The sequence below is a fragment of the Arvicanthis niloticus genome, chromosome 3 (genome assembly GCF_011762505.2).
Source record: "Arvicanthis niloticus isolate mArvNil1 chromosome 3, mArvNil1.pat.X, whole genome shotgun sequence".
In the NCBI taxonomy this organism is placed as follows: domain Eukaryota; kingdom Metazoa; phylum Chordata; class Mammalia; order Rodentia; family Muridae; genus Arvicanthis; species Arvicanthis niloticus.
In genome coordinates, this window is record NC_047660.1 from 76,505,220 (window position 1) to 76,517,359 (window position 12,140).

Sequence of the window (12,140 nt, forward strand, 5' to 3'; positions counted from 1 at the left end):
TCTTCCTCCCAAGTGCTGGGTTGATAGGGATGTATCATCATACCAAGTTTATTGGGTTATTGGGTGTTGAAGATGGAACACTGCTGTTTAAGCACTCAACCAACTGTGCTACATACCAAACTCAGACCATATCTGAATCAATAATCAAAGTTCTGCCCTTACAGTTTCTGGTTTTCTAAGCTGCTGAGTAAGACAGAAGAGCCCAGTTGGTCTCGGTGACATACAATTCTTCTAATATCTGACTACATAATGCTATCATATTGTACCATATCCCAATCTAGGGAAATAAAACCTCACTCATCCTGACCTGTATCAGGGCTTAAACCACGACATTTTATTATGGTTTGGCTTCCAAGTCTCAAGCATGTAAACAAGGCATGTGAATAAAAATTCACACCCCTCTTACCTTTGTCAGTGAAACCTCCACAAAAGAGGAGATATTAATGTAAAATAGGTGTTGAACTTTAAAACTGTGTTTAACACTGAAAGATTAAAACTGTGTGTTTAACACTGAGAGAGAGACAGAGAGAAGAAAGCAATTTAGAGACAGTTGAGGCATCTGTTGTCATTCTGAGACATACCTAGTTAAAGTCAGACACAAAGCCAGTTAGTAGTGCAAACAGGATTTAGAGTTCATGCCCTGAACTACAAATGTCTCTTCCTAAGTGATACTATGGTAGGTGCCCAGAGAGGTTGGGTATGGACAGAGAGGGGTTGTTATATACAAGTACCCAGTGCAAGAACAGCAACCTAGCCTTTCATCAAGGACTCAGGAGCTCAACAGTGAACTGCTTAGTGTGAGCAGCCAGCAAGGAGAACCACTGATGTTGAGCTCAGCTGCAAGGAGAGTTCAGAGCAAAATCCATCGTTTCTATTATATGAAGTAGCACTGTCCCAGCCTACAACTTCATTCCGTAAATAGTACATGCTGTGCCCCACATTTCTATCATCAACGTATTTTTAACTGTAATGTGAAGACACATTTCCCAGCAGAAAAATGAAGGAATGGGACCAAAACGACTTAAGGATAGGTGCCAAAATTAATTTTCCAGCCATTCAGCAATCAGTCAAAGGCAAAGCTTTTCCTGAGGCAGCAATTTATCCCCTGGCTGTCACATCAAACGCCAGCTGTCTCAGAAGAGCTCCTAGCAAGATGAGCAGGTGATGTGCTCTGGGTCCTTATTCATCAACCATGCACAGAACCCTCAGTGAGAAAAGAGGATGAGCCACTGGGCTAGCTTGTCTACACCTCTTATGGTTTTATTTATCTACCCTTCACAATCTAATTTTTCAACCAGTCTAGTTGAACCTCCCAAGCAAATGGTTTTACACCAACCCATGGGCAGAGAGCCTTGCCATCAATGTACCTTCCGTCCGCAGTCATAAGCCTTGGCTGTCTGCAAACTCACTCCTTCCTGATCCCAGGTTTTGCATGTGTTACTAATGATAGGTGGAGAATGACACCTTTTATTTTTTGTGCTTCCCCTGATTAGAAAGAAACGGTGTTTCTCTAATGCTAACAGCCTGGTGAATGTGAACAATTCAGCCCTCCTGGCTGGGTCTGTAACAGCCACGGTGATTTCTGTTGCCAGTGAATAACTGTGTAGATTAGAGCCAAACAATTTTGCAAGGAAAAAAAAAGAATCCATCCCTACTTCAGAAGCCATACAAATGACCCTGAAGGTTATCAAACACCCACCCTTATTTAATTGAAAATAAGTATACTGCTTTAATTCAAATAGATGTCATTTTATATACCTAAAACTAAAGAACTAAAAGAGAATTATAACTAAAAGAGAATTATAGAGACTGGTGCTCATTATCCTAAGAGCTGCAATAAGATGGGATGGGCCGTAACATCTACAGACTAATATTGGCCCCCATGGGGTGATAGACGTAGGGTACCAAGTCTCTACTTACCGTTTTCCAAAGTCTATCTGAATTCTCAGTGAATACTCCTTCCCTGGTAAAATGCCATTTTAAACCATAGAAATATATAATCAAAACAAGTTAGTTACATACAAATGAGTACTTGCACATAGAAATTGTACAGTATGCTATCCCTGTCATTTTACAGTGTGGTATTCTACAACAATGTGATGACATGAACTGACCAACACTATCTTAGATCCCCTAAAAACATATTTATTCTGACATAAAAGAAATAGCACCCACAGAACATGTCAAGCATTTTACTGCAACAATAAACATGAAATCAGAATTTATGGGCTCTTGGCTGACTTGTGTGCAGAGTTGTTACTAAAATGAGTGGAGTCATTTATACTCATTCTTCAACAGAGTGCTGTTCCTGGGGAATGCCTGACAGAGTTCTGCGTGCTCTCAATTTTAGCTAAAAACAACAAGGTTGTGGTGTTAACAGGAACCCATCACTAGGATTCTGTTCGCCTCTGTTTCCCTCTGTGTTCGTAGCCCATGAACATATCCAAGTGTTGATCAGAGAGGTATGTGGATGTTTCATCTACACCCCCTTCTAGCTCCAGTACAATTGCAGACCCTTAAAGCAACTCACAGAATTAAAAAGCCAAATGAGAAAATAGTGCTTAGGTCCACAGGGTGCCAACTCACAAAATGGCTGCCTGTGCAGCTTTCTAGGGTGGATATACTGGTGGAAAAAGTGAGAGTCAGAGGGGGAAAGAAGTAGAGGCAAAGGATGATTTGCTTGTTGTGATGAATCAGTTAAACCCCACGAGAGCACTGCACCCACCCAAAAACTCTGGATTCTCAAATGAAACACATATACATGCCAGCTAATTTTAATATGCCTTGACTAACTAGTTCAATGGCTGGGCACTTCTAAACCTCCCTGCAGCTAGCACACACTTTCCTCTGGTATTCCTGGCTTAACACCTTCTAAATCTATATTTTATCTTTGTTGCCATGTTATCTTCTGGGCAGCCCTCCCCACCTCTATAGGACCGAATTCCCTTTCCATCTACATTGTAGAATGCTTTCTTTCCTGCATCTCTTAAATTTCATCTGTCTCTTTCCAAGTCATGAAAATTCTCCTCTTCTTTCCATCTCCCTCTCTCTGTCCCTTACCCACATAATCTCAAAAAATCCTTCCCTGTCTCCCTGACCAGCCAATGGATGTACAGTAATTCTTTATTATCAATTGTTGCCAGCTGGGGGCAGGTACCCTCATGTCTGGAAGTGTGACTTTTGGGAGCCATAATAAGACAAAGCATTAAAACCAATTCTCAACGTTTGTCTTTCTGGAATGTTCTTCCTCTCTGGCCAAATGTCCTATCAGCACCATACTTTTTGGATGGTGATGGGGTCAGCAGGCTTTCTGGGAGTGATGCTGGATTTCAGAGTCTTCATCACAATTTGGCATTCTGTTTTCAAGGGCTATTTCAGGCCATGATTTTCAGAATGAGGAGATAGAATGAAAGAATCTTAGGTTTTTCCAAAGGCTTTAGAGTGATGTAAATTAAAACACATTATTTGAGATTTGATGGAATTCCAGGTAAGTGGTGGCTATGACCTCGAATGAGTAAATTCACAACCCCAAAGATAAATTTGAGGTGGACTTAAGCCAGATTTTTTATTCCCAGATAAAGTAAGTTTTTTTATACTGTTGTTGCTGTTAATCATTATGGAGAAAAAAATCAACCTCATATAAGATAACCAGAGAAAAATTAACAGATCATACCACATGCAAATGCATTTCAATACATGTAATCTCCCCCTATTTTGTTACCCCAGCACAGACTATTTCTGTAGAGGCGTGAATGACAAAGGGGTTGCAGGTAAAAGAAGGTTTAACAGAAATAGCAACATGGAACTTTTTCAAAAGAATAACTATGTAGAAATTATTTAAGATACTATCATCTCTATGACAGGAAGCTGGTACTGTTTCTGGTATTAGAATTTTCCTTCTCTCTTGTTTTTCCCTTGAACATAGAAAAGGTGCTTTTGTTTAAGACATGTCAAACTGTTTTAAAGGCTGGCCTATTTAACATCTGCCCAAGTAGGAATTTAGTTTTACAATCTTGCTAACAGTTCATAACATCTTCACTTCTGCTCTAAATAATAGTATTCTTAAAATAGCACCCGAGGTCCATTTAACTAGGGTAGATGAACAGGAAGTGAATATTCCCAGGAATTGCTGCTCCCCCATCCCCAGCCTTAACCCCAACAGTGAAGCCTGGTGCCCAGGATTTTCCAAGGAGCCATTCTCAAAACATCTGATGGGAAGGAAGAAGGGCTTTGTTTTGATTCCTGTATGTGTTATTTTTTTAGACCCAAATGTTTGAAATTTTGAGTAAAAGTGAATTAAATAAGAAAGAAATGAGTAAAGTATGGGGCCAAAATCTTAAGTCACGGGATTCAACTAACAACAACAAAAAAAATCCATCAATCCATTGGTCAAAATGTTTCAAGATTCTTATTTTATTTTCTGTGTCTTATCTCCGGTCAAGTAAGCTACAAACATCTCATGGCACTTGTCCATGGACTGTGGACTGTATCTAAAACTCCATTGGCCTATAGTATTGCCCATTTCTATCTTAGGATCTTGAGGTACCATACACAACTTGCCTGAAGTTTCAAAAGAAGGAGTATTACTTGTCAGCTGAGGTAGATGACAAGGTAAACTGGACAGAACTTCCTACAAGGTGTTGCCTGGAGCCAAGGTGAATGTTGAGGCAATTTTATGATATACCCAACAAGAATGCAGGCTCTTTTGATGAGAATATTTTTATCTGAGTTTTTACTACCTGGAACCAGGCATGGTACAGAGCAATAATTTGGTGATATTTTTGAATGAATAAAAAAAATGTGGAGCACTGGATTTAACAAAACAAAATAACTTTTTAATTAAATTTCAAACTTTCTGTGGTCTTAGTGAAGTGTTTCTTAGCATATTTAACTACTAATATGAACTATAAATCTCAAAGGGAGAAACGTTACCTACAGTCATAGGACCCTCTAGTTCACAGAGTAGGCTGTGGAGATGGAAAATGTTAAGTTAAATACTTCTTTGCTCAGGTTCCCACCCTGACATGACTGCTACCTTCAATTTTCTATCAGAACTATTCATCTTTCAGTGGCTATTTTCATCATCGATCTTTTACCTTTCCTGTTGAATAATAGGCCACCTGATTTCTCTCATGTCCACAGACTGATGTGTTTCACCTGCTTTCATGGATATTCACCTACCATGCCCAAGCAAGTCATGAGTCCTAGACAGTCCACATCTAATACATGGGGTGGTATCTAGTACATAGCAGGTGCTAAGGCTATACAGTTGGCATCAGTTACTTTCAGATCATGTGATCCATCAGACATCGGACCAGAACAGCAATGAAATATAATACAAGCACAAGGCTCTCCCTTGTTAGCTAGTTCCTTAAAAGAGGGGAAGGCTGTCTCATTAACTCTGTCTTCTATTAGTAGGACAAGCAGCATGCTAGTCTGCAGCTAGGAAGCACTCAGTCAGCATATGCTGAGTTGATATAAGCATGAGAAAACCAGAGAAGGAGACAGATAGTAGCAGGCACAATTTTTCCTGACGTCTAATAATAAGTAAGCATGGATAACTTTGTATCATTTAGTGTTACAGCATGAAATGCATCAATTTTTGGCCTCTTGATGCTGAAAAAGCTTGCAGTCTTAGGTTCTAGCAAGGAGGAATGTTTAACTGAGTAATTGTGAAACTTCCTAGGAAACTTCTTACTATGAGCAATTATTTTCTGGGAAATGTTGTCATTGTATAACATCTTGGGCTACTTAGCAAGTAGCTTATGGTTTTCTAAATTCTAAGATTCAGTAGTTTATAGGGTTGGGTTTGAAATAAGAATGCTCAAGAACAGGTGCTTTAACTGTCCTTCCTTCTCTCTCCCACTTTGTCCCTTTGGAGTGAAGTCCTGGTCTTCTTTTCTCAATCCCCAGGGGACGATGCTCCTCTTTACCGTCTCACTGTTCAGATTCCAATGTCAACTCATGCAGTAATCAATAGCAACAGACTGAGCAGAGAAGAAACTATATTTGGCAATGACATTAATCTTAAGTGTTGAAAATGAGTGTGCTCTCCCCTCCATGCATCTTTAAAAACAACAATAACAACAACAACTTGGAGAAGGGGGAGTTAGATAGAACACTTGAATTGGAATTATGGTCTTATTTCTGTGTGTTTGTGTGTTATCTATAAGTTGTTTGTGCACATGCAGATAGGCATTGTGTGTGCTGTGCATATGGAGCTCAGAGACTATATGGAGCTCAGAGACTACTTCACACTATTTTTTGAGTTAAGATCTCTCCCTAAACCTGATGCTCATCAGTTTGGCTAGGCTGACTGGCCAGTGAGCTCCAAGGATCTTCTTGTATCTACAACTCCATCATTGAAATTACAAGTGCTCATGGCCATACCTGACTGTATTTATGTGTATGTGGCTGTGGTTACTTAACATGAGTACTAGAAATTACAACTTAGGTCTTCATGTTTATGTATAAAGCACTCTATTGAATGAGACACTTCCCCAATCCTGTAAGCTTACTTTTGGTGACACAAATATTTTGTGTGCTGCCTAGGTCTTTGAGAAATTTTTTAGTAATTTAGACACATTGATGAAAATCCACGGCAATTAACGATTTCTTACCAATGGGTACATCTAATATTTTACTTCAAATATCCTCAGAGACAACCTCTCACCTAGTCCAGCACTTCCTAAACTCTGATATACATGAGTATTGCTCAAGGAGACTTGATAGAATGCTACAAATGCCACAGTCCTGAGGGAAGCTCCTGGGTGATGTCAAAGCATAAAGACCACATATTAAATGGCAAAATGTTATTCCCATAGGCAGAGAAGAATAAGGAACCAGGAGACTTCATTATGCCTTTGTGGACTAGAGATCAGAAAAACTGCACTGTAGTCTAAAGGGTCTGAGTTAAAGACAGGAAAAAATGATGGCTATAAAATATGATTGGAAGCAGTTATGGAGGAAGCTTGTACATAATCAGGCACAAGATGGGCCTCCAAGTGTTTGGGTTGTTGTTATGGTAATTAGTCTAAACACTATTTCCAGGGTCCAGATTCATCTAGTTAGTCTCTGGCCATTGATCCGATGACCTCACTAATAGCTCAGTCTCCATCTGTATATGTGCTGCACAGATTCAACAGCAATATAGATGTCTATATTTAATTCAATTAAAAATAAAGTTTCAGAAAATGGCCCTGATTTGCATCCCTAATTTCTATTCAACTTTCCCATTTTAGGACACGGTGTTGACTGTGAGGACGAAGATGCTTGCCAACCCAGTCCCATTTTAGTGACAGCAGATTCTGGATACTTATGTCTCCCATCGCTGTACAATATGGCCTAATAAAGTCGAGCCAAAGAGACTAGATTTCATTTCAGAGCAAAGGGTTTGGTCGTAAAGTTTTGCTTTCTGGCTGAACAGAGCCATTGCAGCCTCAAGCATAAATTGTGCTGGTTTTAGGCATCAGGGTGATTGTGAAGCCAAATGGGTTATTTGTGAGCCAGATATCAAAGGCAGAGTCACTGGTTTATTGTATACACATTGTTATCTGGACAATCTCTTGCCAGTTAGAGAATATTTTCACAGGAAGTTAGAAGTGACTACTATGCAGCTTCCTAGTAGGCTTCCAGCCTCATCACTAAGCCATCTGATTCAGAGAGTGGAAGTAGGCGCTATAGAAATTACTGAGGTATTTAGCTAGGCTTTGCAATTTTCTTTTAGGAGCAGGATTGCCACAATTCTGACTGTCCACTGATTGGAGTAATGGAAGCAGGAAGTGCCCAAGCCTGGGAAAACCCTGGCTTTGAATCCCAGCCTTGCTGTTCCTCTGCCAAACTGCAAACTTTGCTTACCTGAAAAAGCAGGTAGCACTAGTGCTTGCTTATATGAAGGTCTTTCAATTGAAGTAATATGTATAGAGCCGCAGGGCCTGGCAAATGCATGTGGCATAGTCATACTGTGTCATTTATTGAGTGTCACTTTGTAGATGTTCTGTAAATGTCAGTGGCCATTGCGGGTGATGAGTAACAGTAATGATGGTGATGCTGGTGGTGATAGGATTATGAAGATGTTTCTACTGTTCAAATGAATGTAACTCAGTGCGATGCTGGGCCTGTGATTCATGACCTTCCATTACTTAGCTGCTGCTAGGAAGGGCTGGAATAGCACTGATCATTGACTGGTCCTCTGGATTAAGGAGAAATACATTAGAACTCTGCAGAGGTACTTTCAACTCTCCATAGACTTTCCTAATGGCCCTGAGCACACGTGATGCTGAGAGAGGAGTTAGGAAAAGAAGACAGTGTGTTTGTGTGTGTGTGTGTGTGTGTGTGTGTGTGTGTGTGTGTGTGTGTGTGTAGCCCCATTAAGATGATGCAGGATAGCCTAGGATAGCCTAACCTAGCCTTCTCTGCTGTGAACAGTAACTATGAAAGGCCAGCCTAAGATTTTCAAAGGAAGCTGGGAGCTAACAAGCCCTTGATGCCCAGAATGAAATAGAATTAATCTGGGCTTAGCTATGATGCTTGCCATTACGCTCAATAAGTGCTTCCTCTGCTCCATTTGTCTCTCTCATTTCTCTATTCAGTAGCCTTTGCCCTTATATCTAGCTTTTCTTCCTGGCCTCATGTTGAACTGAAACCCAGCAACTTCACTGCACACGACTTGAATGCTAACAAATCAGCAAATTCCCAAACACTATGGTACGGGTATGTTCCTGTGTATGCATGTTGCGTATGTATGTATGTATATATGCATATATGTAGATAGGTGGGTAGGTACCTAGAAATGTATGTGTACATGCATGTGGAGACAAGGGGATAACCTTGGGCATTGTTACTCAGATGTCATGTACAATTTTTGGAGTCATGATCTCTCAATGGCTTGGGACTCACCAAGCATCTAGACTGGCTGACACCAAGCCCTAGTGTCTCCACTTCCCCAGAGATGTGGTTGACAAATATGTGCTACCATGTGCCTGCCCCCATGTCCACTCTTTCCACATACATACTGCCTGCAAATATGTCTTTGCACTGTGAGTGTGCAGTGCCCAAGAAAGCCAAAAGAGGGCACTGGACCTCCAGGACTGGAGTTACAGACAGTTGTGAGCCATCATGCAGGTGCTGGGTATTGAACCCAGGTCCTCTGGAAGAGCAACCAGTGCTCTGAAGTGCTGAGCCATCTCTCCAGCTTCTATTTTCCTTTTATAAAAACTTGATTCTAGGGATTAGAACCAGGTACTTAGCACTTCACTTACTTACCTATTTCCTGTGTCCTCAAACACTATTATTTTATTGAATTCATGGTTGGTTTGAGGAGAGGCTGAATACTATGTAAAACTAAAAGTAAATAAAATTTCAAAAACCAGCTCTGGTCAGCAACTTTAGTCTCTACTGTTCAGGTAACTCAATATTGGACTTGTTTTGCCTTTTCCTCTCAGCTAAGGTTTGCAGAGTAGCCAACTCAAGCCTCCTAGAAAGCAAGGGAGAAAATATCTATTGCTACATGCCTCTTGGGAAGAAAAAAAGACTCAACTCTCCCACCCTTGTTAGCTTCCTGGAGTATTCCATCTAACCACAAACATTGTGCCTCCTAACAACGTTCTGAGGAGTACATTTTTCTCCCCCCTTGTGTCATTTCTAGGGAGGTTTTTAGCACATGTTACAGCTTAATATGCCCAGGAAACTAGCATGCTGGCCTGCATCCTGCAGCTGGCATTCCATGAGATGAGGGGAGAACTTTCCATGATCCCATCTGGCAAGGAGGGTTCATTTTATCTCCAAGGCTCTCTGGACCCATGAGCAAGTTCAAGAGGATACTGCACTTCAATGATGGAGAAGGGCGTGGGAGAGCACACCCATCTCTCTGACTCCTGCCTGAGCAGGTGGCTCATTCCAACACACAGCTATTTTTCCCTGCCAGTGGCTGCACCTGCTGGATAGGTTCTCATGGAGGATAGGACACTCAGCAAATCTCCACTGGTTCAGAGACCTGGAAGAAGGCCTACAGACACCCCCTTGTTTTCACCAAATTAGTACACAGATAAAAATCATGAACTCTTGAGGAGATTGGGGGCTGACAGAAAGGTTAAGAGGTTTAGGGAACTAGAACCATTTCGGCTGATGAGCCATGCTGCTGGCTGAGAAAATGCTCTCAGTCAGAAAATTCTTCAAGTCTGTTTCTATCCACAAAGAGCTTAAGGAACCTCACTCAATATCAGTTGTCTACAAAAATGGTGGAGACAGAAGATTGTAAGCATTACAGGGAGAGATGTTTCATGCCACCTTAGAGCATAGCTAGCTATCAGGCTTTGTCTATTATCTTCTCCCACCAATGACTCAATGCTAACCTAGTCTCTAGTCTCACTACAAGGACAAGACTGAACAGGACTTGCTACCTGCTCCCAAGAGGGACAGAGTTTATGGACCAGAGGTTAAGAGTTTTTATACATTACTAATTTTCCACCAACCTTAAGCTTCTCCTTTTAATTTGCTGGGCAGGTAAAGATTAGAAACAGAACAAGGCACTCAAAACCTCACAGAAAACAATCACAGCCTAGATTGGTCTGGCCACCTTTTCCACCTTGCCTATCTGCTTGTCCAGTGTGCAACATCTTCACAAGAGGCCCACACTTAACAAGCAAATATGCATAGAAAGGCTATGGGCTGTGGTGGTAAAACTTGGATACCACCCTGATCTACAGATACATATGCATAGAGAACAGATATTTATAGACAGAGACCTGTGGATGATCACAGTTCGGCTGGTTACCTAGTTCCATTATGAAAAGGGTACCAAGTTTCTTCCTTTGCTAAGTTTTTCCTTGCTAATCTAATACAGGGAAATGAAAAATACCTATATATAATGGAACTGGCCTTCTTTTTTTTTTTTTTTTTTTTTTTTACTTTTTTAAAATTGGATATTATATTTACACTTCAGATTTTATCCCCTAACCCCCTTCCCCCCACCACCCAAGAACCTTCTATCCCATCCTCCCTCCTCATGCTTCTTTCTATGAGGATGTGCCCCCACCTACTCCCCCAAGGAACTGGCCTTCTTATTGGCAAATAAATGTTATCTGAAACAAGAAAGCAAAGCAGTAATCCGTTAGGAAATGAAAACAAAATGAAAAGGAATGGACCCACTGTCCTAAAGACAAAAGCAATAAACATGAAAGCTAAGAATAAACAGACAGTTGTGCATGAGTACCAGTTGATGGCATGAAATATCACCCTGGTCTCATGTTGATGAACCCCTTAGATCCCAGCTGTAGAGGATGTTTTGGAAGGTTGTCAAAACATTGATCTTTGAAGAGGTGTCATTGGCAGTCTGTACCCTCAGGGTTTGAATTGCCTTCAGATCAGTCCAAAGGATACCATGGAAGCAGTGGCAAACACATCATTGGTTTAGAATTATTTCCAACCATAGTTTTCTTCCCTAGCCTCCTTGCTCTTATGTCTTGTTTAGAGTCTTGATCTAGGTGCTAAAGGCTATTGTTCAATCACTGATGAGAGAAGATAATGGACAAAGTCTGTCCAGGACTTATCATTGCATTTAGTTCAGATACACTGTGTTCCTTACATCTCACCCAAAACTAGGAACTCACCCACCTCTTTAGTAACTGTTCTTGCTTTCCCCACACATGTAAAACAAAGGGAACATTGCCTCTTTGCATTGCCATCTAGCATGTCAATAATTGTTCTCTTTGGGGAAAGCTTGAACTAATCCATGCTTTGCCATCAGCTGTGGCTATCAAAACTTGACAAGTTTCTGGACAGGTGGCAGCAAGATAGCTCCTGGCAGAACCATGTGAGATGGCTATTTCAACTGCAAACCCACTTGGCTGACTTAAAGAAATGTTGGGGCATCAGTAAAAAGGTGCTGAGGTCAATTTAAGCATCCATCCACCATCTTAAAAAATGACATTCCATAAAAATCTTTCAACTGGAGATTTTTTAAATAGTTTTTTTTACCATTAACTACCACATGTATCTCATGGCAACATGAGCAATGCAGTCCCCTTGGTTAGCATTTCAAGTTCACAGAGATACTGCTGTCCTGTCTTGAGGACTGCAGTCTGTGCACAGTAGGAGATAGAAAGTGAATGGAAATAATTGTTTGAGCTAAAAATACTACT

General features: G+C 40.8%; 1 protein-coding gene across 18 annotated transcripts in view; it reads right to left on the reverse strand.

Annotated features, from left to right (window-relative positions):
• Positions 1 to 12,140, reverse strand: part of Kcnma1 (potassium calcium-activated channel subfamily M alpha 1) — a 691,955-nt gene that overhangs the window by 168,286 nt on the left and 511,529 nt on the right. The window lies entirely within an intron of this gene.